We start from the raw sequence: 25,087 nt of genomic DNA, 5'->3' as shown, positions 1-25,087 counted from the left end.
TGACCGTTTCTCCTAGAGACTTGCAGTAACTCTCATCTGGAAGCTGAGATCCTAGGCTGTCCTGCGACCCCAAAACGATATTGCTAGTCCTTATAGTTCCTCTGTAATCGCGCCCGGCGCACTCGGAAAAATCTGCCGCGATTTGACATTTTGCCGCGATTTGCAAGTTTCTCCATGTGTAAAAAATCTGCTGCTGCTTGCCTTCCGTTGCAAAAATTCGTTTGCAACCTGACAACCATTATAGAGCATTGCTAAAGTGATCCTGAACTTATTCAAAGCATATACCACTCACCCTGAACCTCTAGAGGGAATTAAAAGCATTTTAGCATATTTTTCACTTCATTGCCAGCACATATAAAAGCATTTTGGGCCTGTGTTTCCATCTTCTGTAGTCTAAGCTTGCTGGGGTGAACTGAATTACATTTGATTGCATTTCTGAGAACTGTGTGCTTTCCTTCCATTTCCTTGCATTGCATAAGGGGGGGAGGGGATTGCCAGAGAAAAGTGATTATATTGTTTTGTTGAAATCATATTGAGTATTTTCTGTATTGCATTTTCATTCAACATTACATCCATCTGAACTTATATAAAGCATTCTCTACCACCTTCTTCTTCTGTTCCTATTCACAAGTGTGCTAGTGCCAGATTTTCCGTTGTTAATCTTTATCATATCAGATTAAGTGTGATATTCAATTATTAATTTATTATAAAGTGTGATATATATATCTATATGGTTTAAATTCTCAAATAAACCTTTTAACTTGCAAAACAGAACTACTTCTTGGCTCAGTGGGGTCAGGAGGATTCCAACAGAGGGGTGTTATACAGGGGTAGTCATCCAGAACGCATGAACTGGACATAAAGATATATCAATAAGGGTTTTCATTCAGTATTATAGACTAGGCGTTGACTTAGCTGTAGTGTTGAATTGAATCCTCTTACAAATTGGGGGCTCGTGCCGGACGTTTGGATTAGATTTATCACTTGTGCAGATTAATACAGCGTGCCAGCTGACCAGATACAAATATCCGGTCGGATCACACGCTGTGTTACGCTGTAAAGCACTCCTCAAAGGAACGCTCTAAGAAAAAGGTCTGTTTTGCAAAAATAAAATACTAATTCCTGTAAGTCAGGACAGAGACCAATCTCTAGAATGACGACCTTAGTAGACATGAAAATAGCCAGAGAGCACTTCTTACATAAGTTATTTGTGAGAGGTGAGTGGACTCACCAGGACCGCATGGTCTGGTTGCAGGCCATCACGCAACAGGTCACTGAAACAGGGTCAGATATATGGGGAGATCAGGGTCCCCTACATGTGGCCCTGAGTGAACTATACATGGCTCCTAAAGCTAAGGATGAACAAGACAAGATGGTTAGGATAGCGGCATACCTGTACCTATATATGGGAGACATGCAGGATAAATGTACTGAAAGCCAAGATCTGGCGAATAAGCGACAGATGGCGTTAGAGAAGGTCCGATCTGACCTGGTCTCTTCTGAGCAGAGGCTGCAGGGGAGCCAGGAGTCAGAAAATGAGAGTAGACAGCACATCATTAAAATAAAGAGGGATATGGACATCCTGCAACAGGAAAAGGCTGACCAGGATACCAGATTTCAGGCCTTGCAGAAGGAATACCAAGAAGGTTTGGACTCCCTACTGCAGAGCCAGAAAAAGCTGGAGCAATAGTTAGACTTCAATAGGGCATGTGCTGAGCAGGTAGTCACCCTGCAAAGCCACCTAGATAGGGAGAAGGCAGAGAGCAATAAACTGATTTTGAAAGACCTGGATACCCAGGCAGAATTTGACCAGGAGCGCCAGAAAGCTGGTGCCTTCCAAAGGCAAAGGGACGACCTGGCGGCACAGATGCAGGCTCTTAGTCAGGAAAGGGATACCTTAGGCCAGGAAGTCTGCCACTTAAAAAGGAAATTGGAAGAAAATCACCTGGCCCACCAGGGACTGGGTGACCTCCAAAAAGAACACCAGGACTTGCTAGAGCACACCAGGAGGGTGGAGGATGCTCTGGCAAGACAGGAGCAGGCCAATAGGGACACAGCTCAGGAGGTAACCCTCCTGCAGCAAAGACTGGCCCAGTGCTCCAGGACCAATCAGGAAACGCAGAGAGAGAATGAGGCTCTCTGCCAGCACAATGATAGACTCCAACAACAGGTAGTGATGCAGGAGAGACTGATAGAGTCTAGTAAGGCCTTAACTGAGGAACTGAAGGCGCAGGCTCTTGCATTGCAACAGGGAGCAGGGGCGGATAGAGATGAGGTTCGCTGGGAAAGAGAAACTCCTGAGCATAACCCCAGGAGCCCTAGTACCAGAGGCCTTTATTTCTCTCAGTCCCTGGACTCTGCCACCCCCATGTCCCCTGGCGCACATGAGCACAGGGCCACAGGGATGGCAGATTACTATCCAGCCAGAAGCATGGGGCTCATAGGCCAGTACCACCCAGGAATCGAGGGGCGGGCATCCGGGTATGGGCACCCAAGCACAGTGCAATTTGATGGGGAACCCCAGGTGAGTAGGCCCATTAAGGGCATCCTGAAAACCTCTGCCCAGTTAGGTCAGTGGGGGGGATACCCATCAAATCCTGGCAGCAAGGAGGGATCTGAAGACTCCTCTGAGCGGTACAGGACACAGGAGACCAGGTCCCCACATTCTGCCAGCCATTCCCAGGCTCGCAGAATCCGGGAAAACCTGGAAGAACAGACGGGAACCTCTGGGAGCAGTGCCTCTGAGTCAGAAGATGAATGGACCAGGGTTACCCGAACCAAAAAGGCCAATAAGACAAAAAGGGCCTTGCTTAAGGAACCCTTAAAGCAGATTAAGGCAATCAGGAGTGTCATCACGCCTTATCATAAGAACGCCAAGTACTCTGTTTGGGAACACTTGGAGCTCTATGAGCAAATGATGGAGACTTTTCATTTGAAGGACAGCCAAAGCTGTATCCAATATGTAAAGTGGACATTCTCCCCAGAGTACTCCAGTTTCTTTGCAGGGCTGGAGGACCAAAATCATTTAAGATGGTCCACTTATAAGGCGGCCATCTTGAAACATTTTTCTACTCATAGAAATCCTCAAGAGGCTCGCAAGGCAGCCTACAATTTACAATGTGGGGAGGATCAGGCCCCACAAGAATTTGTGCAGGAGTTAAAGCGTGCTTTTGCACAGACCACAAGAAGGGTGCGCACGGATAGCAGAGAATTTATTAATACGTTTTTCCATGCCTTGCCCAAATATATAATGACCCAGCTCGTGAGAGATTTTCATGAGAAAAGATCTTTAGACTGGGTCATTGAACAGGCGACCCGGATCTATGAGGTGCAGAAGCCAATAGAAAATAAAAATAATGCGCCCAAAAACCCCAAAGTCAACAACACCCCTGCTGCTGTCAAGGTGGCAGAGGTAAAGGTCACCCCCGTTTTAGAGTTGGAGATGGGGGGGCCTAAAAACCTACCTGCACCTAATAATGCTAGGCCCAGAAGGTCCTCCGGCCAGGCACAGACAGGGAGCCAGGGAGGCAGCCCCACAAATGGGGTCCCTCACTCTCCTGACTATGTAAGTCCCCGTTACAAGGGAAATCGACCCATCCTGGGTTATGTGTGGACTCCTCCAGCCCAAGGGGGGGGATCCAGCCAAGCACCTAGCCCAGGGAACTTCCCTCCTAACTTCCCACCGGAGGGCAGAAATTCTCCAAATCCTGGGCAGAACTTTTTCCCCAGGTATCCACCCAACTTCCAACCCCAAAATCCTCCACCCTTCTTTCCCCAATTCCAGACAACCGAATCCGGGAGAGGGGAGGCCAAGGGTGGAGGGGTATCCAAATCTTCCCAACCAGGGGTACTACCAAAGAAGGGATAGCTACCCTTCCCGGGATCAGCCCAGGGGAGAAAACAGGGCCCCGTATCAGCCTGAGCGGGTTTCCCAGTTAGAGCGCCAGGTTCAAAACATGGCGCGGGATCTGGGTCACATACTGAGGGCTCAGCAGAACCCTCAGATCGGCATGCCGGCGCAGAACGCACCCAACTGTGGACCTGGTGCTCCAGAACAATGACGGGGGCAGCACCCCGATAACTCACCGGTTCCCAGGGAGGAGGCACAAAGGGAAGGGGGGTGTAAAGCCTTGGAGGAAGCTTCCTTCCTCACTTGTAAACAGCCCCTAGAAACCCAGGAACCGGAAACAAAATCTCCTGCCCCTGAAAGTCTGCCTCCTAAGGAGCAGAGGGGTGGTAGGAGAAACAAAAGACCCAAACAGACTCAGTTTGAGGAGGAGGTACAGATCTTCCAATTTGAGGGAGAGGGATCCTCAGAGGATCCTGGGAAAAGGATCTTCTCCTTCAGAGAGGGGGGAACTCCTCCCAAAGAAAAATGGGTCCCTAGGGATGCAAATCCAGACTGGGGAGATGTGGAGACTGAGCTACCGCCGCCCACCATCTCATCCCAGAACCAACAGCAAGAAAATCCCCTGGTTCAAACCCATCCTGGTGACTGCCTCCAAAAAGGGGGGGGCGGCCCGGAACCGGAGCCAGGGGAACCCACAATGGCTCTGATCTCCAGTTGCCAACTTTTTCTTTCAGATTCCCAAGGCTCTCCACAGAATTCCGCCCAAATCTCTTTGCTAGCGATGTCCAAAACCAGAAAGTTAGCCCACCAGTTGTCCAAAAATGTGCATTATCTGTGCCCCCTTGAGGAGAAGGAGGGAAGATACTATGCCCCGGTACAAGTACAGGGGCAGGGTACAATTTTGGCACTGGTGGACACTGGATCTCAAGCCACCCTTCTGTCCAGAAGGGCCTTTGATGAACTGAATGCAGGAAGGGGAGAGAATTACCAAATTCCTCTCACCTCTCTTCCTGGACAACTGCAGAACTTTGACGGGAAGGAAATTCCCGTTGAGGGGACTGCAGACTTGGACATTAAAATTGGGCGACACAAGTTGAAACACCCGGTCATAGTTGTGACCTCAGAGGGCACCCCTTGTTTACTAGGGAATGACCTCCTGAGAAGGTTGTCACCCCTAATAGATTGCGTAAACAAGGTCCTCTGGACCCAGACTAGCCGACCAATAAAATTAAAACAGAGTGTCAACCATGTTAGTTTAAATGGCACCTGCCACATGGTTGAACAAAAATCTGACCAAGTAGAATTTCACTTCCAGAATAGCCAAATTCCAGACGTGACAGTAATAGCAGTAGGACAACAGACTGGTGATGGAGGGTCCTCTCTATTTCTGAAAATCAACCTTCCTTCCAGTCTAAAGTGGTACTCCACGCTGGAAGGAAACACTCTGAGATTCTATACTAATCCACAATCAGAAACTCCCACTCCTATAGTCCAGAAAGATGTGAAATCAGCTCAGAGCCTGGCTGATATTCAGCAAATTGGAGAGCAGTTGTTCATCCCTGTTCAGTTAAATGATGGGAAGGACTCTATTCTCGCTCGAGTGTGCGTGAACAATGGTAAGAGCTTCATCAGCGAAGCCATGTTTCGCCAACTCCCAAAAGATCCAGCCATTCCCACATCCAAACTGATAGACAAATGGGAAATGGACCTGGAAGCACCTAATTCCAAACATCTCCTGCCAAGCAGGTGTATGCTCAAAATCTCCATTGGCAACAAGAGCATAGTCCATAATTGTTGGGTCGTGCGAGACGTCACTGCCGCCTTTTACTTAGGCAGTGACATTCTCAATCGCTTTGACATTAGTTTGGACCTAATAAACTTCAAAGCTTGGTCCCGATTAGCGGATAATCCCATGGGCTTTGATGATCCAGAAAAAGCATTTAGGTCAGCTCAATTGCTACCTTATGCAGTTGAAATTCAGATCAAAGAGGAAGTCACCATCCCAGAAAGGACCCGACAATTCTCCCTGGAAGTGAAAATTAAAAGGGGACAAGAGTTGAAAAACCCTGATGCTTACATACATCTAAACGCTTCTCTCCAACAGCAAGGGTTGGGGGTAAACCCAACTCCATTAGTCAACATAGAACATGACACCATTCCAATAGAGGTGGATAACAGCGACTTAAAGAGTATTACTCTAGCCGTAGGCACCATTATTGGAATGGCAGTTGATGACCGACATTTTTCCATAGATTTAGGTAATGAACTGTTAGGGCCAATCCCCAAGGACTGCTTTGACAGTGACAGTGATGACAATACAACACCAGACAGGATTTTTACCCGGCATGGGGGGAACTTCCTGGTGTACACTTCCTGCCCCTATGGTAAGGAAGATGTGACTTGTGACTTCAGGAGGGATGAGGTGATTTTCCAGGTCCATGAGGGCCTGCCTTTCCCACCTGAAGCCTCCGGTCCAAATCAGCACTCTGACCAGGGACTTCTCCACCCAGCTGGAGGAGGCCGCAGAGATAGCCAAACCAGAAGTCTTTCCAGGCTTCAGGCAGATGGTGGAAGAGAGAGTCAACCTAGCTGATGCCTGTGTGACTCTGGAACAAAAGCAAAAGTTGAAACAAGTTTTCTTGGATTTCCAAGATCTCTTTGCGGTAGACTCATATGACTGTGGTCGCACCGACATCCACACAACAACAATCCCCACGGACCCTGGCTTGACTCCTGTGTTTGTGAAGCAATATCGCTTGCTTCTCGCATCAATGGAGTCCCTTACTGAAATAATTAAGAACCTTGAGTCGAGGGGAATAATCCGTCCCGTCCACAGCACCTTCAATAATCCGGTGCTGGGAATATTGAAGCCAAACGGCCAGTGGAGACTCTGCGCCGACCTCAGGGAGCTCAACAAACGGGTCCATACTTCCCGATGGCCTCTTCCCTACATTGACCAAGGGCTGGCCCAGATTCAGGGGTCACAGGTATTCACTGCAATAGACCTGACCAATGGATACTGGACCGTGCCTGTCAGCAGGGAGGACCAATACAAACTGGCTTTTACCTTTGGGGGCCAGCAGTATACATGGACCCGGACTCCCTTCGGATACCTCAATTCCGGTAATGAGTTCAATATTTTCCTACATAAGGCCATGCCCGACCTGGGTGCGAGGGGTAACCTGGCTTATGTAGATGATGTCCTCATCAAAAGTTCATCTGTGGAGGAACACATAGCGGAGATCCGTTATGTTCTGACACAGTTGAGGGCCGCCGGAGCAAAACTTTCCTTTCAGAAAGCACAGTGGTGTAGAACCCGTGTTAATTTCTTGGGGCATGAGATTACTCCTCAGGGTCTCTGTCCCCAGGAAAAGAAAGTGGAAGCACTTCAAAAACTGAAAGACCCCACAACTCTGCGGGAACTAAGGAGCCTCCTTGGACTGACTAATTACAGCAGAAAGTTCATTGAGGGCTACGCAGAGATCACCAGACCCCTGATTCATCTCCTGAAGGGGGGGGGTCAAGTGGGAATGGGGTCCAGAACAATCTGAGGCAGTAAGACAACTCAAAAGAAGCCTCTCACAAGCGCCTTGCCTAGCTTACCCTGTCAGAAACAAGGAGTTCTTCCTGGAGACGGGGTTCTCTAATACGTACTTGACGGCAGTATTATACCAAAAGCATGACAAGGTCAATAAAGTAATCTCCTATGCGAGCAAAACTTTATCCTCTGTGGAGGAAAAATTCAACGATTGTGAGAAGGCACTCCTGGCAACGGTGTGGGCATTGAAGAATTACCGCCCGTTCATCCAGGGGGAACACATCATAGTGGAGACTCCACACCAGCCTCTGCAATATCTCCAAAGTGACAGAATCTGGGCCGGAAATGTGAGTAATTCCCGAATTACTTCCTGGATTCTGTCAATGCAAGGCTTTCCTGTGGAGGTCAGATATGGCCAAAACAAGAAGAGTCCCCTCGCGCAAGGTCTGGCTGACTTGCATGATTGTGCCAGAGAAAACTGTCTCGAGGACGAAAGTCTGAAAATCAAGGACAACATGGAGGCATACCTTAATTCCCCCCACAAAGTCTTTGAAGAAGACAAGTGTGAGGGAATGCCCACTGTGTATGTGGATGGATGCTCTTACCATGTTGACAACAACGGGGAGAAAGAACTGGTGGTCGGCGTAGGGAATGCATGGGTGAATGAGTCCCCAGAACCCTCCGTTGGACACAAAATTGGTCCCCGAAGTAGTCAGGTGGCAGAATTGATGGCTGTGCACCAGGCCATCCTCACTGCTGTCCAGCATCAACTCCACGAACTGGTCATAATCACAGATTCGGATTATGTACGGAACGGGTTCGTGGAGCACCTGGTTAATTGGAAAACCAGAGGCATGTTATGTGCTAACAGCAAACCCTTGAAACATGGGAAGTTGATCCAAAACATTGATGATCTGGTCACCTCGAATGAGATGACCATCTATTGGAAAAAGATCAAGGGTCATTCCAAAGTAGAGGGACCAGACAAAACTGGAAATGACTTAGCTGATCAGCTGGCCAAAACCGGGGCCATCCAAGGGGATCTAATTGAGATTGAGTCCCTGTTGGGGGAAATCCAGGTCACTGCTATCACTAGGTCCCAGACAAATGCTCACAACGACCTTTCAATTGCACAATGGAGTAAGGAGACCCCTGATGCTGATTTGATTACCGCTCAGAAGGGGGATCCAATAATTGGTAAATTTTACCAGCACGTTGAGGACCCTGAGAACTTTCCCCTGACGGATACCGATTACACTGGGAAAGAGGACCTAAGAGTGCTGATGAAATGTCCAAAAATGTTCCGAATCCAAGACGGTTTGCTGGTAAGGAAATCCAAAGCTGGCCACGATCAGTGGGTGGTTCCTACCTCATTCCGAAGCCTGATGTTAAGTCACGCCCATGATGCGGCCACCGCCGGTCATAGGGGGTTTCACACAACATTGGAAATCTTAAGAGAGGTTGCCTACTGGCCACACATGGGGCAGGACCTTGACCAATACTTGAAGGGGTGTCTCGTGTGTGCACAATTTCAGCCATCATCCCTCACACACCGTGCGCCTCTCCAAAAGAGGGGGATGACACTGCCATGGTCAGATTTACAAATCGACTTTGTAGGCCCCGTGATTCGCTCTGCTAGGGGGAATAAGTACATGTTGACTGTGACATGCTTGTTTACCAAGTGGGTGGAATGTCTCCCAGCCCCAAATTGCAAGGCAGAAACTGCAGCTGCCCTGATGATTAACCGAATCTTTTCCCGTTTTGGTCTACCTCAAAGGATTGAGTCAGACAGGGGTAGCCACTTCACCAGTGAAGTAATGACAAAGATGTGGGAGATACTGGGGGTCAAGAGAAAGCTGCATATTGCTTATAGACCAGCTTCTTCTGGGGCAGTAGAGAGATATAACCGGACAATTGTGAGCATATTAAAGAAGTTTGTGGCAGATTCTGGGCCAAGTTGGGACATCCGATTACCTCTGGTCCTAATGGCCATCAGATCTACCCCTTCATCTGCAACCAAAATGTCACCATTTGAGTTGATGACTGGGCGCAAGATGGTGCTTCCGCAGCATTTGCTCTATAGGACCCAAGAGCAGACACTGATAAATGCCTCCACTACTCATGAGTATGTGGAGAATTTAAGGAAACACCTCCAACATGCTTTTGCTTACGCTCAGCGGAATCTAGAAGGATCGGCTGATAGCATGAAGACCCACTATGACCTGAAGACTTCCAGGAAGGAATATCAGGTGGGGGACCGGGTCTATCTATACAACTTCCAAAGAAACCAGGCAAAACAGGGAAAATTTTTGCCTACATGGAAGGGACCCTTTGAGATTATAGACAAAATCTCCCCTGTGGCCTACAAAATCCACATCCCCAAAGGTCCTTTGGCAGCAGGGGAAGACAAGTGGGTCCACATAAACCAGTTGAAATGTTGCCATCCCAGGCACACTCTGCAACAACTGGAGGAATCCTCTGGAATCCTAGCGGGTACTGTCTCAGACTAATTCAGTTCCAACCATAAAACATACCACATCTAGTCTCTAAAATATTGTGATTTGCATGAAACTGTCTCTTAGTTATACTGTTTTTTTTTCAAAATAAGAATGTAATGTTTCGTTATGATGAAATGCATATGCTGCCCCACTACCTCAACAGTGGTGGAAAAACGTCTATGAATAGGTATTGCCGCTCTTCCTTTGTCGTCCTAGGAGAAAGAAAACCGGGAGACGGGCCAAGGAGGACGATCCGGAGACCGGGAGCAGAGACGCAACGGGCCCGGGGTACCGCCCAATCTTCCCATCAGGACCGGCGAGGAGAACCGATCGATCCGACCGGATGGAGAAAAAGATGCTGAACGGTGCCATCTATTGGAAGAAGATGAGGAAACATCCCAGGTCTTGCGAGTCCCATTAGTGAAATAGAATGGCCATCGCAAGAGGGGGGCTTGTGGGATGTTTTTATCCACGCATCCAAGCCCTACCTCAAAACTGTGCAGTACTGACATGGAAAACATCATGATGGCCAGAGCTTCCCAGAAAATGCACAGGGAAATGCATGAAGAATAGGCTGCCACTCATTTTTGCCGATGTTGTGGGCACAGAAGGACACTGCCTAAAACCACCATTGGACTACCCACACAGTAGTCTGAAACCATTGGGAATGGCAATGCTGATTGCCAAAAGCAAACCCATAACTGTTGGGAATTCATTTTCTTAAATCCCAAAAAGGGGTGCAGTACCAGTACTCACCACTATCAAAAAGCCGGCGTTTTAAAACAACACCAGATTTATTTTTTTTGTGTAAAACTGAATAAATGAACCCAAGGCAAGCCAAAGAAAGACTTACTGAGAGGTGGATCCAATGTAAAGTTATATTCTGAAGTGACTTGAAGGTTTATAACAAGACTGGCTGAGCTGTGGATTTCAGCAGTTTAAGTAAATTTGGACTGAAAGACACTAAAAATCTAAATGTTTAAAAGAAATGAGTGACCTATTTCTGAGTGTCACATAGGTTGCAATTGTTTAAATGTCATAGTTTTAAACTTAGAATCAGCATTCTAGCTGCATATGTAAAATTGTTAGTTGTATTTGAATGCAGAAAACTGGGGAACAGAAATGACATGTAGCTAAAAACTGGCTTAAAGAGATTCCAATTTTGCCTGGCAACTACCCCCCATCAGGAGTGAAACTTGAGTCACAGCTGTATTCCCAGGCCTATCTGCCTTTTGCTGGCCACACTAAGGATATGCCATCTCTCTGATAATTGAATTAAGGGGAGCCCCCACAGAATACAGGAGCTCTGAACAAAGCCCTGTCCTGACTCAGGCAAATGTTTTATTGGCGGGAGTCGTAAATGGAGCTTCCTCCTGGAAGGACAGGGGAGGGGCACTGCCTGTGAGAGCAAGCTGGCTTGGCAGAACTGGAAAAACCAGAAATTTAACCTTGTGCTGGGGGGAAACCACACCCCTTTGGGACCAGAACATAACTCTAAAAAGATGAATAACTCATAGTACGGACTTGTGAAAATTATTTAAATGACACCATAATTCTTGTGATTTTTCTGCCCACATTTTAAGACGTGTTAGGACCCGGTGGTATGTTCAGGGGGGTTTTAGCGGAAAAGAGGATATTACTCAAAATGTGTGCATGTGAAAAATCTGACACTTCATCAACTAATGTCCATACTCCTTGCGCACATGTGTGTAAATTTGGGGTAATGTCCGGTATTGCAAACCAGTTAAAAAGTGCAAAATATTGCCATTTCTGAATGCAAGCTCTCAGGAAGAGCAGATTTGGACAGGGTATACCTCCTGTAATGCATGATGGGTGCATATGATTTTAAAACAATATGTACCTCTGCAAATATGTATTTGGTTCAAATCTAGATTTGTGTGCAAGTTGACAGGAGGAGTGGACTTTCTGCAGGCTGTAAAATGACATCACTCTGACACAACTTAGCTCCCCCAATCAGGGGAGAAATGAAAGCTTGGCCAATGACAAGTGGAGAGGGGTAGAGCCTAGTGATGCTGCACACACACCCATTTTAAAAACATATAAAAGCAGACAGACAGGACAGATAGGGACCTTCAAATCCATTTGCAGCTGGAAGCTCTGCCGGAAAATCCATACTTTACCTCCATCAACCTTCAGAGAGCCAACCTAGAGACTTCAATCTATCCACCTTCAGAGACCCAGACCAGACCAGAAGCAGAGTAGAGCTGATCCAGACCACTGTTAGCAGAACCAGAGAGCTGAACCGGAGTCCAGTTCAAAACCTGACCAGATCCGTGGCGAGGCCCATCTAATTCAAGAATATAGTGTGAGTACATAGTAGAACTGTGCAGAACCAATCTCTTAGTTAAAATAATATAATTCAATCTATTTTAATCTAAGTAGAACTGCCTCCTAACTGTCACCTGTCCTTTTCTAGTTGCTAGCTGTCACTTGTCTTTTTGAACTTTAAAATTTCAAATCTGAAAAACGACCTTTATTTAATCGCTCATATCTCTGTGACCGTTTGTCCTAGAGACTTGCAGTAACTTTCATCTGGAAGCTGAGATCCTAGGCTGTCCTGGGACCCCAACCCGATATTGCTAGTCCTTATAGTTCCTCTGTAATCGCGCCCAGCGCACTCTGAAAAATCTGCCGCGATTTGACATTTTGCCGCGATTTGCAAGTTTCTCCACGTGTAAAAAATCTGCTGCTGCTTGCCTTCCGTTGCAAAAATTCGTTTGCAACCTGACAACCATTATAGAGCATTGCTAAAGTGATCCTGAACTTATTCCAAGCATATACCACTCACCCTGAACCTCTAGAGGGAATTAAAAGCATTTTAGCATATTTTTCACTTCATTGCCAGCACATATAAAAACATTTTGGGCCTGTGTTTCCATCTTCTGTAGTCTAAGCTTGCTGGGGTGAACTGAATTACATTTGATTGCATTTCTGAGAACTGTGTGCTTTCCTTCCATTTCCTTGCATTGCATAAGGGGGGGAGGGGATTGCCAGAGAAAAGTGATTATATTGTTTTGTTGAAATCATATTGAGTATTTTCTGTATTGCATTTTCATTCAACATTACATCCATCTGAACTTATATAAAGCATTCTCTACCACCTTCTTCTTCTGTTCCTATTCACAAGTGTGCTAGTGCCAGATTTTCCGTTGTTAATCTTTATCATATCAGATTAAGTGTGATATTCAATTATTAATTTATTATAAAGTGTGATATATATATCTATATGGTTTAAATTCTCAAATAAACCTTTTAACTTGCAAAACAGAGCTACTTCTTGGCTCAGTGGGGTCAGGAGGATTCCAACAGAGGGGTGTTATATAGGGGTAGTCATCCAGAACGCATGAACTGGACATAAAGATATATCAATAAGGGTTTTCATTCAGTATTATAGACTAGGCGTTGACTTAGCTGTAGTGTTGAATTGAATCCTCTTACAAATTGGGGGCTCGTGCCAGACGTTTGGATTAGATTTATCACTTGTGCAGATTAATACAGCATGCCAGCTGACCAGATACACATATCCGGTCGGATCACACGCTGTGTTACGCTGTAAAGCACTCCTCAAAGGAACGCTCTAAGAAAAAGGTCTGTTTTGCAAAAATAAAATACTAATTCCTGTAAGTCAGGACAGAGACCAATCTCTAGAATGACGACCTTAGTAGACATGAAAATAGCCAGAGAGCACTTCTTACATAAGTTACTTGTGAGAGGTGAGTGGACTCACCAGGACTGCATGGTCTGGTTGCAGGCCATCACGCAACAGGTCACTGAAACAGGGTCAGATATATGGGGAGATCAGGGTCCCCTACATGTGGCCCTGAGTGAACTATACATGGCTCCTAAAGCTAAGGATGAACAAGACAAGATGGTTAGGATAGCGGCATACCTGTACCTATATATGGGAGACATGCAGGATAAATGTACTGAAAGCCAAGATCTGGCGAATAAGCGACAGATGGCGTTAGAGAAGGTCCGATCTGACCTGGTCTCTTTTGAGCAGAGGCTGCAGGGGAGCCAGGAGTCAGAAAATGAGAGTAGACAGCACATCATTAAAATAAAGAGGGATATGGACATCCTGCAACAGGAAAAGGCTGACCAGGATACCAGATTTCAGGCCTTGCAGAAGGAATACCAAGAAGGTTTGGACTCCCTACTGCAGAGCCAGAAAAAGCTGGAGCAACAGTTAGACTTCAATAGGGCATGTGCTGAGCAGGTAGTCACCCTGCAAAGCCACCTAGATAGGGAGAAGGCAGAGAGCAATAAACTGATTTTGAAAGACCTGGATACCCAGGCAGAATTTGACCAGGAGCGCCAGAAAGCTGGTGCCTTCCAAAGGCAAAGGGACGACCTGGCGGCACAGATGCAGGCTCTTAGTCAGGAAAGGGATACCTTAGGCCAGGAAGTCTGCCACTTAAAAAGGAAATTGGAAGAAAATCACCTGGCCCACCAGGGACTGGGTGACCTCCAAAAAGAACACCAGGACTTGCTAGAGCACACCAGGAGGGTGGAGGATGCTCTGGCAAGACAGGAGCAGGCCAATAGGGACACAGCTCAGGAGGTAACCCTCCTGCAGCAAAGACTGGCCCAGTGCTCCAGGACCAATCAGGAAACGCAGAGAGAGAATGAGGCTCTCTGCCAGCACAATGATAGACTCCAACAACAGGTAGTGATGCAGGAGAGACTGATAGAGTCTAGTAAGGCCTTAACTGAGGAACTGAAGGCGCAGGCTCTTGCATTGCAACAGGGAGCAGGGGCGGATAGAGATGAGGTTCGCTGGGAAAGAGAAACTCCTGAGCATAACCCCAGGAGCCCTAGTACCAGAGGCCTTTATTTCTCTCAGTCCCTGGACTCTGCCACCCCCATGTCCCCTGGCGCACATGAGCACAGGGCCACAGGGATGGCAGATTACTATCCAGCCAGAAGCATGGGGCTCATAGGCCAGTACCACCCAGGAATCGAGGGGCGGGCATCCGGGTATGGGCACCCAAGCACAGTGCAATTTGATGGGGAACCCCAGGTGAGTAGGCCCATTAAGGGCATCCTGAAAACCTCTGCCCAGTTAGGTCAGTGGGGGGGATACCCATCAAATCCTGGCAGCAAGGAGGGATCTGAAGACTCCTCTGAGCGGTACAGGACACAGGAGACCAGGTCCCCACATTCTGCCAGCCATTCCCAGGCTCGCAGAATCCGGGAAAACCTGGAAGAACAGACGGGAACCTCTGGGAGCAGTGCCTCTGAGTCAGAAGATGAATGGACCAGGGTTACCCGAACCAAAAAGGCCAATAAGACAAAAAGGGCCTTGCTTAAGGACCCCTTAAAGCAGATTAAGGCAATCAGGAGTGTCATCACGCCTTATCATAAGAACGCCAAGTACTCTGTTTGGGAACACTTGGAGCTCTATGAGCAAATGATGGAGACTTTTCATTTGAAGGACAGCCAAAGCTGTATCCAATATGTAAAGTGGACATTCTCCCCAGAGTACTCCAGTTTCTTTGCAGGGCTGGAGGACCAAAATCATTTAAGATGGTCCACTTATAAGGCGGCCATCTTGAAACATTTTTCTACTCATAGAAATCCTCAAGAGGCTCGCAAGGCAGCCTACAATTTACAATGTGGGGAGGATCAGGCCCCACAAGAATTTGTGCAGGAGTTAAAGCGTGCTTTTGCACAGACCACAAGAAGGGTGCGCACGGATAGCGGAGAATTTATTAATACGTTTTTCCATGCCTTGCCCAAATATATAATGACCCAGCTCGTGAGAGATTTTCATGAGAAAAGATCTTTAGACTGGGTCATTTAACAGGCGACCCGGATCTATGAGGTGCAGAAGCCAATAGAAAATAAAAATAATGCGCCCAAAAACCCCAAAGTCAACAACACCCCTGCTGCTGTCAAGGTGGCAGAGGTAAAGGTCACCCCCGTTTTAGAGTTGGAGATGGGGGGGGCTAAAAACCTACCTGCACCTAATAATGCTAGGCCCAGAAGGTCCTCGGGCCAGGCACAGACAGGGAGCCAGGGAGGCAGCCCCACAAATGGGGTCCCTCGCTCTCCTGATTATGTAAGTCCCCGTTACAAGGGAAATCGACCCATCCTGGGTTATGTGTGGACTCCTCCAGCCCAAGGGGGGGGATCCAGCCAAGCACCTAACCCAGGGAACTTCCCTCCTAACTTCCCACAGGAGGGCAGAAATTCTCCAAATCCTGGGCAGAACTTTTTCCCCAGGTATCCACCCAACTTCCAACCCCAAAATCCTCCACCCTTCTTTCCCCAATTCCCTGAGCCCAGACAACCGAATCCGGGAGAGGGGAGGCCAAGGGTGGAGGGGTATCCAAATCTTCCCAACCAGGGGTACTACCAAAGAAGGGATAGCTACCCTTCCCGGGATCAGCCCAGGGGAGAAAACAGGGCCCCGTATCAGCCTGAGCGGGTTTCCCAGTTAGAGCGCCAGGTTCAAAACATGGCGCCGGATCTGGGTCACATACTGAGGGCTCAGCAGAACCCTCAGATCGGCATGCCGGCGCAGAACGCACCCAACTGTGGACCTGGTGCTCCAAAACAATGACGGGGGCAGCACCCCGATAACTCACCGGTTCCCAGGGAGGAGGCACAAAGGGAAGGGGGGTGTAAAGCCTTGGAGGAAGCTTCCTTCCTCACTTGTAAACAGCCCCTGGAAACCCAGGAACCGGAAACAAAATCTCCTGCCCCTGAAAGTCTGCCTCCTAAGGAGCAGAGGGGTGGTAGGAGAAACAAAAGACCCAAACAGACTCAGTTTGAGGAGGAGGTACAGATCTTCCAATTTGAGGGAGAGGGATCCTCAGAGGATCCTGGGAAAAGGATCTTCTCCTTCAGAGAGGGGGGAACTCCTCCCAAAGAAAAATGGGTCCCTAGGGATGCAAATCCAGACTGGGGAGATGTGGAGACTGAGCTACCGCCGCCCACCATCTCATCCCAGAACCAACAGCAAGAAAATCCCCTGGTTCAAACCCATCCTGGTGACTGCCTCCAAAAAGGGGGGGGGCGGCCCGGAACCGGAGCCAGGGGAACCCACAATGGCTCTGATCTCCAGTTGCCAACTTTTTCTTTCAGATTCCCAAGGCTCTCCACAGAATTCCGCCCAAATCTCTTTGCTAGCGATGTCCAAAACCAGAAAGTTTGCCCACCAGTTGTCCAAAAATGTGCATTATCTGTGCCCCCTTGAGGAGAAGGAGGGAAGATACTATGCCCCGGTACAAGTACAGGGGCAGGGTACAATTTTGGCACTGGTGGACACTGGATCTCAAGCCACCCTTCTGTCCAGAAGGGCCTTTGATGAACTGAATGCAGGAAGGGGAGAGAATTACCAAATTCCTCTCACCTCTCTTCCTGGACAACTGCAGAACTTTGACGGGAAGGAAATTCCCGTTGAGGGGACTGCAGACTTGGACATTAAAATTGGGCGACACAAGTTGAAACACCCGGTCATAGTTGTGACCCCAGAGGGCACCCCTTGTTTACTAGGGAATGACCTCCTGATAAGGTTGTCACCCCTAATAGATTGCGTAAACAAGGTCCTCTGGACCCAGACTAGCCGACCAATAAGATTAAAACAGAGTGTCAACCATGTTAGTTTAAATGGCACCTGCCACATGGTTGAACAAAAATTTGACCAAGAAGAATTTCCCTTCCAGAATAGCCAAATTCCAGACGTGACAGTAATAGCAGTAGGACAACAGACTGGTGATGGAGGGTCCTCTCTATTTCTGAAAATCAACCTTCCTTCCAGTCTAAAGTGGTACTCCACGCTGGAAGGAAACACTCTGAGATTCTATACTAATCCACAATCAGAAACTCCCACTACTATAGTCCAGAAAGATGTGAAATCAGCTCAGAGCCTGGCTGATATTCAGCAAATTGGAGAGCAGTTGTTCATCCCTGTTCAGTTAAATGATGGGAAGGACTCTATTCTCGCTCGAGTGTGCGTGAACAATGGTAAGAGCTTCATCAGCGAAGCCATGTTTCGCCAACTCCCAAAAGATCCAGCCATTCCCACATCCAAACTGATAGACAAATGGGAAATGGACCTGGAAGCACCTAATTCCAAACATCTCCTGCCAAGCAGGTGTATGCTCAAAATCTCCATTGGCAACAAGAGCATAGTCCATAATTGTTGGGTCGTGCGAGACGTCACTGCCGCCTTTTACTTAGGCAGTGACATTCTCAATCGCTTTGACATTAGTTTGGACCTAATAAACTTCAAAGCTTGGTCCCGATTAGCGGATAATCCCATGGGCTTTGATGATCCAGAAAAAGCATTTAGGTCAGCTCAATTGCTACCTTATGCAGTTGAAATTCAGATAAAAGAGGAAGTCACCATCCCAGAAAGGACCCGACAATTCTCCCTGGAAGTGAAAATTAAAAGGGGACAAGAGTTGAAAAACCCTGATGCTTACATACATCTAAACGCTTCTCTCCAACAGCAAGGGTTGGGGGTAAACCCAACTCCATTAGTCAACATAGAACATGACACCATTCCAATAGAGGTGGATAACAGCGACTTAAAGAGTATTACTCTAGCCGTAGGCACCATTATTGGAATGGCGGTTGATGACCGACATTTTTCCATAGATTTAGGTAATGAACTGTTAGGGCCAATCCCCAAGGACTGCTTTGACAGTGACAGTGATGACAATACAACACCAGACAGGATTTGTACCCGGCATGGGGGGAACTTCCTGGTGTACACTTCCTGCCCCTATGGTAAGGAAGATGTGACTTGTGACTTCAGGAGGGATGAGGTGATTTTCCAGGTCCATGAGGGCTGCCTTTCCCACCTGAAGCCTCCGGTCCAAATCAGCACTCTGACCAGGGACTTCTCCACCCAGCTGGAGGAGGCCGCAGAGATAGCCAAACCAGAAGTCTTTCCAGGCTTCAGGCAGATGGTGGAAGAGAGAGTCAACCTAGCTGATGCCTGTGTGACTCTGGAACAAAAGCAAAAGTTGAAACAAGTTTTCTTGGATTTCCAAGATCTCTTTGCGGTAGACTCATATGACTGTGGTCGCACCGACATCCACACAACAACAATCCCCACGGACCCTGGCATGACTCCTGTGTTTGTGAAGCAATATCGCTTGCCTCTCGCATCAATGGAGTCCCTTACTGAAATAATTAAGAACCTTGAGTCCAGGGGAATAATCCGTCCCGTCCACAGCACCTTCAATAATCCGGTGCTGGGAATATTGAAGCCAAACGGCCAGTGGAGACTCTGCGCCGACCTCAGGGAGCTCAACAAACGGGTCCATACTTCCCGATGGCCTCTTCCCTACATTGACCAAGGGCTGGCCCAGATTCAGGGGTCACAGGTATTCACTGCAATAGACCTGACCAATGGATACTGGACCGTGCCTGTCAGCAGGGAGGACCAATACAAACTGGCTTTTACCTTTGGGGGCCAGCAGTATACATGGACCCGGACTCCCTTCGGATACCTCAATTCCGGTAATGAGTTCAATATTTTCCTACATAAGGCCATGCCCGACCTGGGTGCGAGGGGTAACCTGGCTTATGTAGATGATGTCCTCATCAAAAGTTCATCTGTGGAGGAACACATAGCGGAGATCCGTTATGTTCTGACACAGTTGAGGGCCGCCGGAGCAAAACTTTCCTTTCAGAAAGCACAGTGGTGTAGAACCCGTGTTAATTTCTTGGGGCATGAGATTACTCCTCAGGGTCTCTGTCCCCAGGAAAAGAAAGTGGAAGCACTTCAAAAACTGAAAGACCCCACAACTCTGCGGGAACTAAGGAGCCTCCTTGGACTGACTAATTACAGCAGAAAGTTCATTGAGGGCTACGCAGAGATCACCAGACCCCTGATTCATCTCCTGAAGGGGGGGGTCAAGTGGGAATGGGGTCCAGAACAATCCGAGGCAGTAAGACAACTCAAAAGAAGCCTTTCACAAGCGCCTTGCCTAGCTTACCCTGTCAGAAACAAGGAGTTCTTCCTGGAGACGGGGTTCTCTAATACGTGCTTGACGGCAGTATTATACCAAAAGCATGACAAGGTCAATAAAGTAATCTCCTATGCGAGCAAAACTTTATCCTCTGTGGAGGAAAAATTCAACGATTGTGAGAAGGCACTCCTGGCAACGGTGTGGGCATTGAAGAATTACCGCCCGTTCATCCAGGGGGAACACATCATAGTGGAGACTCCACACCAGCCTCTGCAATATCTCCAAAGTGACAGAATCTGGGCCGGAAATGTGAGTAATTCCCGAATTACTTCCTGGATTCTGTCAATGCAAGGCTTTCCTGTGGAGGTCAGATATGGCCAAAACAAGAAGAGTCCCCTCGCGCAAGGTCTGGCTGACTTGCATGATTGTGCCAGAGAAAACTGTCTCGAGGACGAAAGTCTGAAAATCAAGGACAACATGGAGGCATACCTTAATTCCCCCCACAAAGTCTTTGAAGAAGACAAGTGTGAGGGAATGCCCACTGTGTATGTGGATGGATGCTCTTACCATGTTGACAACAACGGGGAGAAAGAACTGGTGGCCGGCGTAGGGAATGCATGGGTGAATGAGTCCCCAGAACCCTCCGTTGGACACAAAATTGGTCCCCGAAGTAGTCAGGTGGCAGAATTGATGGCTGTGCACCAGGCCATCCTCACTGCTGTCCAGCATCAACTCCACGAACTGGTCATAATCACAGATTCGGATTATGTACGGAACGGGTTCGTGGAGCACCTGGTTAATTGGAAAACCAGAGGCATGTTATGTGCTAACAGCAAACCCTTGAAACATGGGAAGTTGATCCAAAACATTGATGATCTGGTCACCTCGAATGAGATGACCATCTATTGGAAAAAGATCAAGGGTCATTCCAAAGTAGAGGGACCAGACAAAACTGGAAATGACTTAGCTGATCAGCTGGCCAAAACCGGGGCCATCCAAGGGGATCTAATTGAGATTGAGTCCCTGTTGGGGGAAATCCAGGTCACTGCTATCACTAGGTCCCAGACAAATGCTCACAACGACCTTTCAATTGCACAATGGAGTAAGGAGACCCCTGATGCTGATTTGATTACCGCTCAGAAGGGGGATCCAATAATTGGTAAATTTTACCAGCACGTTGAGGACCCTGAGAACTTTCCCCTGACGGATACCGATTACACTGGGAAAGAGGACCTAAGAGTGCTGATGAAATGTCCAAAAATGTTCCGAATCCAAGACGGTTTGCTGGTAAGGAAATCCAAAGCTGGCCACAATCAGTGGGTGGTTCCTACCTCATTCCGAAGCCTGATGTTAAGTCACGCCCATGATGCGGCCACCGCCGGTCATAGGGGGTTTCACACAACATTGGAAATCTTAAGAGAGGTTGCCTACTGGCCACACATGGGGCAGGACCTTGACCAATACTTGAAGGGGTGTCTCGTGTGTGCACAATTTCAGCCATCATCCCTCACACACCGTGCGCCTCTCCAAAAGAGGGGGATGACACTGCCATGGTCAGATTTACAAATCGACTTTGTAGGCCCCGTGATTCGCTCTGCTAGGGGGAATAAGTACATGTTGACTGTGACATGCTTGTTTACCAAGTGGGTGGAATGTCTCCCAGCCCCAAATTGCAAGGCAGAAACTGCAGCTGCCCTGATGATTAACCACATCTTTTCCCGTTTTGGTCTACCTCAAAGGATTGAGTCAGACAGGGGTAGCCACTTCACCAGTGAAGTAATGACAAAGATGTGGGAGATACTGGGGGTCAAGAGAAAGCTGCATATTGCTTATAGACCAGCTTCTTCTGGGGCAGTAGAGAGATATAACCGGACAATTGTGAGCATATTAAAGAAGTTTGTGGCAGATTCTGGGCCAAGTTGGGACATCCGATTACCTCTGGTCCTAATGGCCATCAGATCTACCCCTTCATCTGCAACCAAAATGTCACCATTTGAGTTGATGACTGGGCGCAAGATGGTGCTTCCGCAGCATTTGCTCTATAGGACCCAAGAGCAGACACTGATAAATGCCTCCACTACTCATGAGTATGTGGAGAATTTAAGGAAACACCTCCAACATGCTTTTGCTTACGCTCAGCGGAATCTAGAAAGATCGGCTGATAGCATGAAGACCCACTATGACCTGAAGACTTCCAGGAAGGAATATCAGGTGGGGGACCGGGTCTATCTATACAACTTCCAAAGAAACCAGGCAAAACAGCGAAAATTTTTGCCTACATGGAAGGGACCCTTTGAGATTATAGACAAAATCTCCCCTGTGGCCTACAAAATCCACATCCCCAAAGGTCCTTTGGCAGCGGGGGAAGACAAGTGGGTCCACATAAACCAGTTGAAATGTTGCCATCCCAGGCACACTCTGCAACAACTGGAGGAATCCTCTGGAATCCTAGCGGGTACTGTCTCAGACTAATTCAGTTCCAACCATAAAACATACCACATCTAGTCTCTAAAATATTGTGATTTGCATGAAACTGTCTCTTAGTTATACTGTTTTTTTTCAAAATAAGAATGTAATGTTTCGTTATGATGAAATGCATATGCTGCCCCACTATCTCAACAGTGGTGGAAAAACGTCTATGAATAGGTATTGCCGCTCTTCCTTTGTCGTCCTAGGAGAAAGAAAACCGGGAGACGGGCCAAGGAGGACGATCCGGAGACCGGGAGCAGAGACGCAACGGGCCCGGGGTACCGCCCAATCTTCCCATCAGGACCGGCGAGGAGAACCGATCGATCCGACCGGATGGAGAAAAAGATGCTGAACGGTGCCATCTATTGGAAGAAGATGAGGAAACATCCCAGGTCTTGCGAGTCCCATTAGTGAAATAGAATGGCCATCGCAAGAGGGGGGCTTGTGGGATGTTTTTATCCACGCATCCAAGCCCTACCTCAAAACTGTGCAGAACTGACATGGAAAACATCATGATGGCCAGAGCTTCCCAGAAAATGCACAGGGAAATGCATGAAGAATAGGCTGCCACTCATTTTTGCCGATGTTGTGGGCACAGAAGGACACTGCCTAAAACCACCATTGGACTACCCACACAGTAGTCTGAAACCATTGGGAATGGCAATGCTGATTGCCAAAAGAAAACCCATAACTGTTGGGAATTCATTTTCTTAAATCCCAAAAAGGGGTGCAGTACCAGTACTCACCACTATCAAAAAGCCGGCGTTTTAAAACAACACCAGATTTATTTTTTTTGTGTAAAACTGAATAAATGAACCCAAGGCAAGCCAAAGAAAGACTTACTGAGAGGTGGATCCAATGTAAAGTTATATTCTGAAGTGACTTGAAGGTTTATAACAAGACTGGCTGAGCTGTGGATTTCAGCAGTTTAAGTAAATTTGGACTGAAAGACACTAAAAATCTAAATGTTTAAAAGAAATGAGTGACCTATTTCTGAGTGTCACATAGGTTGCAATTGTTTAAATGTCATAGTTTTAAACTTAGAATCAGCATTCTAGCTGCATATGTAAAATTGTTAGTTGTATTTGAATGCAGAAAACTGGGGAACAGAAATGACATGTAGCTAAAAACTGGCTTAAAGAGATTCCAATTTTGCCTGGCAACTACCCCCCATCAGGAGTGAAACTTGAGTCACAGCTGTATTCCCAGGCCTATCTGCCTTTTGCTGGCCACACTAAGGATATGCCATCTCTCTGATAATTGAATTAAGGGGAGCCCCCACAGAATACAGGAGCTCTGAACAAAGCCCTGTCCTGACTCAGGCAAATGTTTTATTGGCGGGAGTCGTAAATGGAGCTTCCTCCTGGAAGGACAGGGGAGGGGCACTGCCTGTGAGAGCAAGCTGGCTTGGCAGAACTGGAAAAACTAGAAATTCAACCTTGTGCTGGGGGGAAACCACACCCCTTTGGGACCAGAACATAACTCTAAAAAGATGAATAACTCATAGTACGGACTTGTGAAAATTATTTAAATGACACCATAATTCTTGTGATTTTTCTGCCCACATTTTAAGACGTGTTAGGACCCGGTGGTATGTTCAGGGGGGTTTTAGCGGAAAAGAGGATATTACTCAAAATGTGTGCATGTGAAAAATCTGACACTTCATCAACTAATGTCCATACTCCTTGCGCACATGTGTGTAAATTTGGGGTAATGTCCGGTATTGCAAACCAGTTAAAAAGTGCAAAATATTGCCATTTCTGAATGCAAGCTCTCAGGAAGAGCAGATTTGGACAGGGTATACCTCCTGTAATGCATGATGGGTGCATATGATTTTAAAACAATATGTACCTCTGCAAATATGTATTTGGTTCAAATCTAGATTTGTGTGCAAGTTGACAGGAGGAGTGGACTTTCTGCAGGCTGTAAAATGACATCACTCTGACACAACTTAGCTCCCCCAATCAGGGGAGAAATGAAAGCTTGGCCAATGACAAGTGGAGAGGGGTAGAGCCTAGTGATGCTGCACACACACCCATTTTAAAAACAGATAAAAGCAGACAGACAGGACAGATAGGGACCTTCAAATCCATTTGCAGCTGGAAGCTCTGCCGGAAAATCCATACTTTACCTCCATCAACCTTCAGAGAGCCAACCTAGAGACTTCAATCTATCCACCTTCAGAGACCCAGACCAGACCAGAAGCAGAGTAGAGCTGATCCAGACCACTGTTAGCAGAACCAGAGAGCTGAACCGGAGTCCAGTTCAAAACCTGACCAGATCCGTGGCGAGGCCCATCTAATTCAAGAATATAGTGTGAGTACATAGTAGAACTGTGCAGAACCAATCTCTTAGTTAAAATAATATAATTCAATCTATTTTAATCTAAGTAGAACTGCCTCCTAACTGTCACCTGTCCTTTTCTAGTTGCTAGCTGTCACTTGTCTTTTTGAACTTTAAAATTTCAAATCTGAAAAACGACCTTTATTTAATCGCTCATATCTCCGTGACCGTTTGTCCTAGAGACTTGCAGTAACTTTCATCTGGAAGCTGAGATCCTAGGCTGTCCTGGGACCCCAACCCGATATTGCTAGTCCTTATAGTTCCTCTGTAATCGCGCCCAGCGCACTCTGAAAAATCTGCCGCGATTTGACATTTTGCCGCGATTTGCAAGTTTCTCCACGTGTAAAAAATCTGCTGCTGCTTGCCTTCCATTGCAAAAATTCGTTTGCAACCTGACAACCATTATAGAGCATTGCTAAAGTGATCCTGAACTTATTCA

This window comes from Ambystoma mexicanum, chromosome 8, assembly GCF_040938575.1.
Source record: "Ambystoma mexicanum isolate Mex_15411 chromosome 8, UKY_AmexF1_1, whole genome shotgun sequence".
Taxonomy (NCBI): Eukaryota; Metazoa; Chordata; class Amphibia; order Caudata; family Ambystomatidae; genus Ambystoma; species Ambystoma mexicanum.
This window is presented reverse-complemented; position numbering follows the sequence as displayed.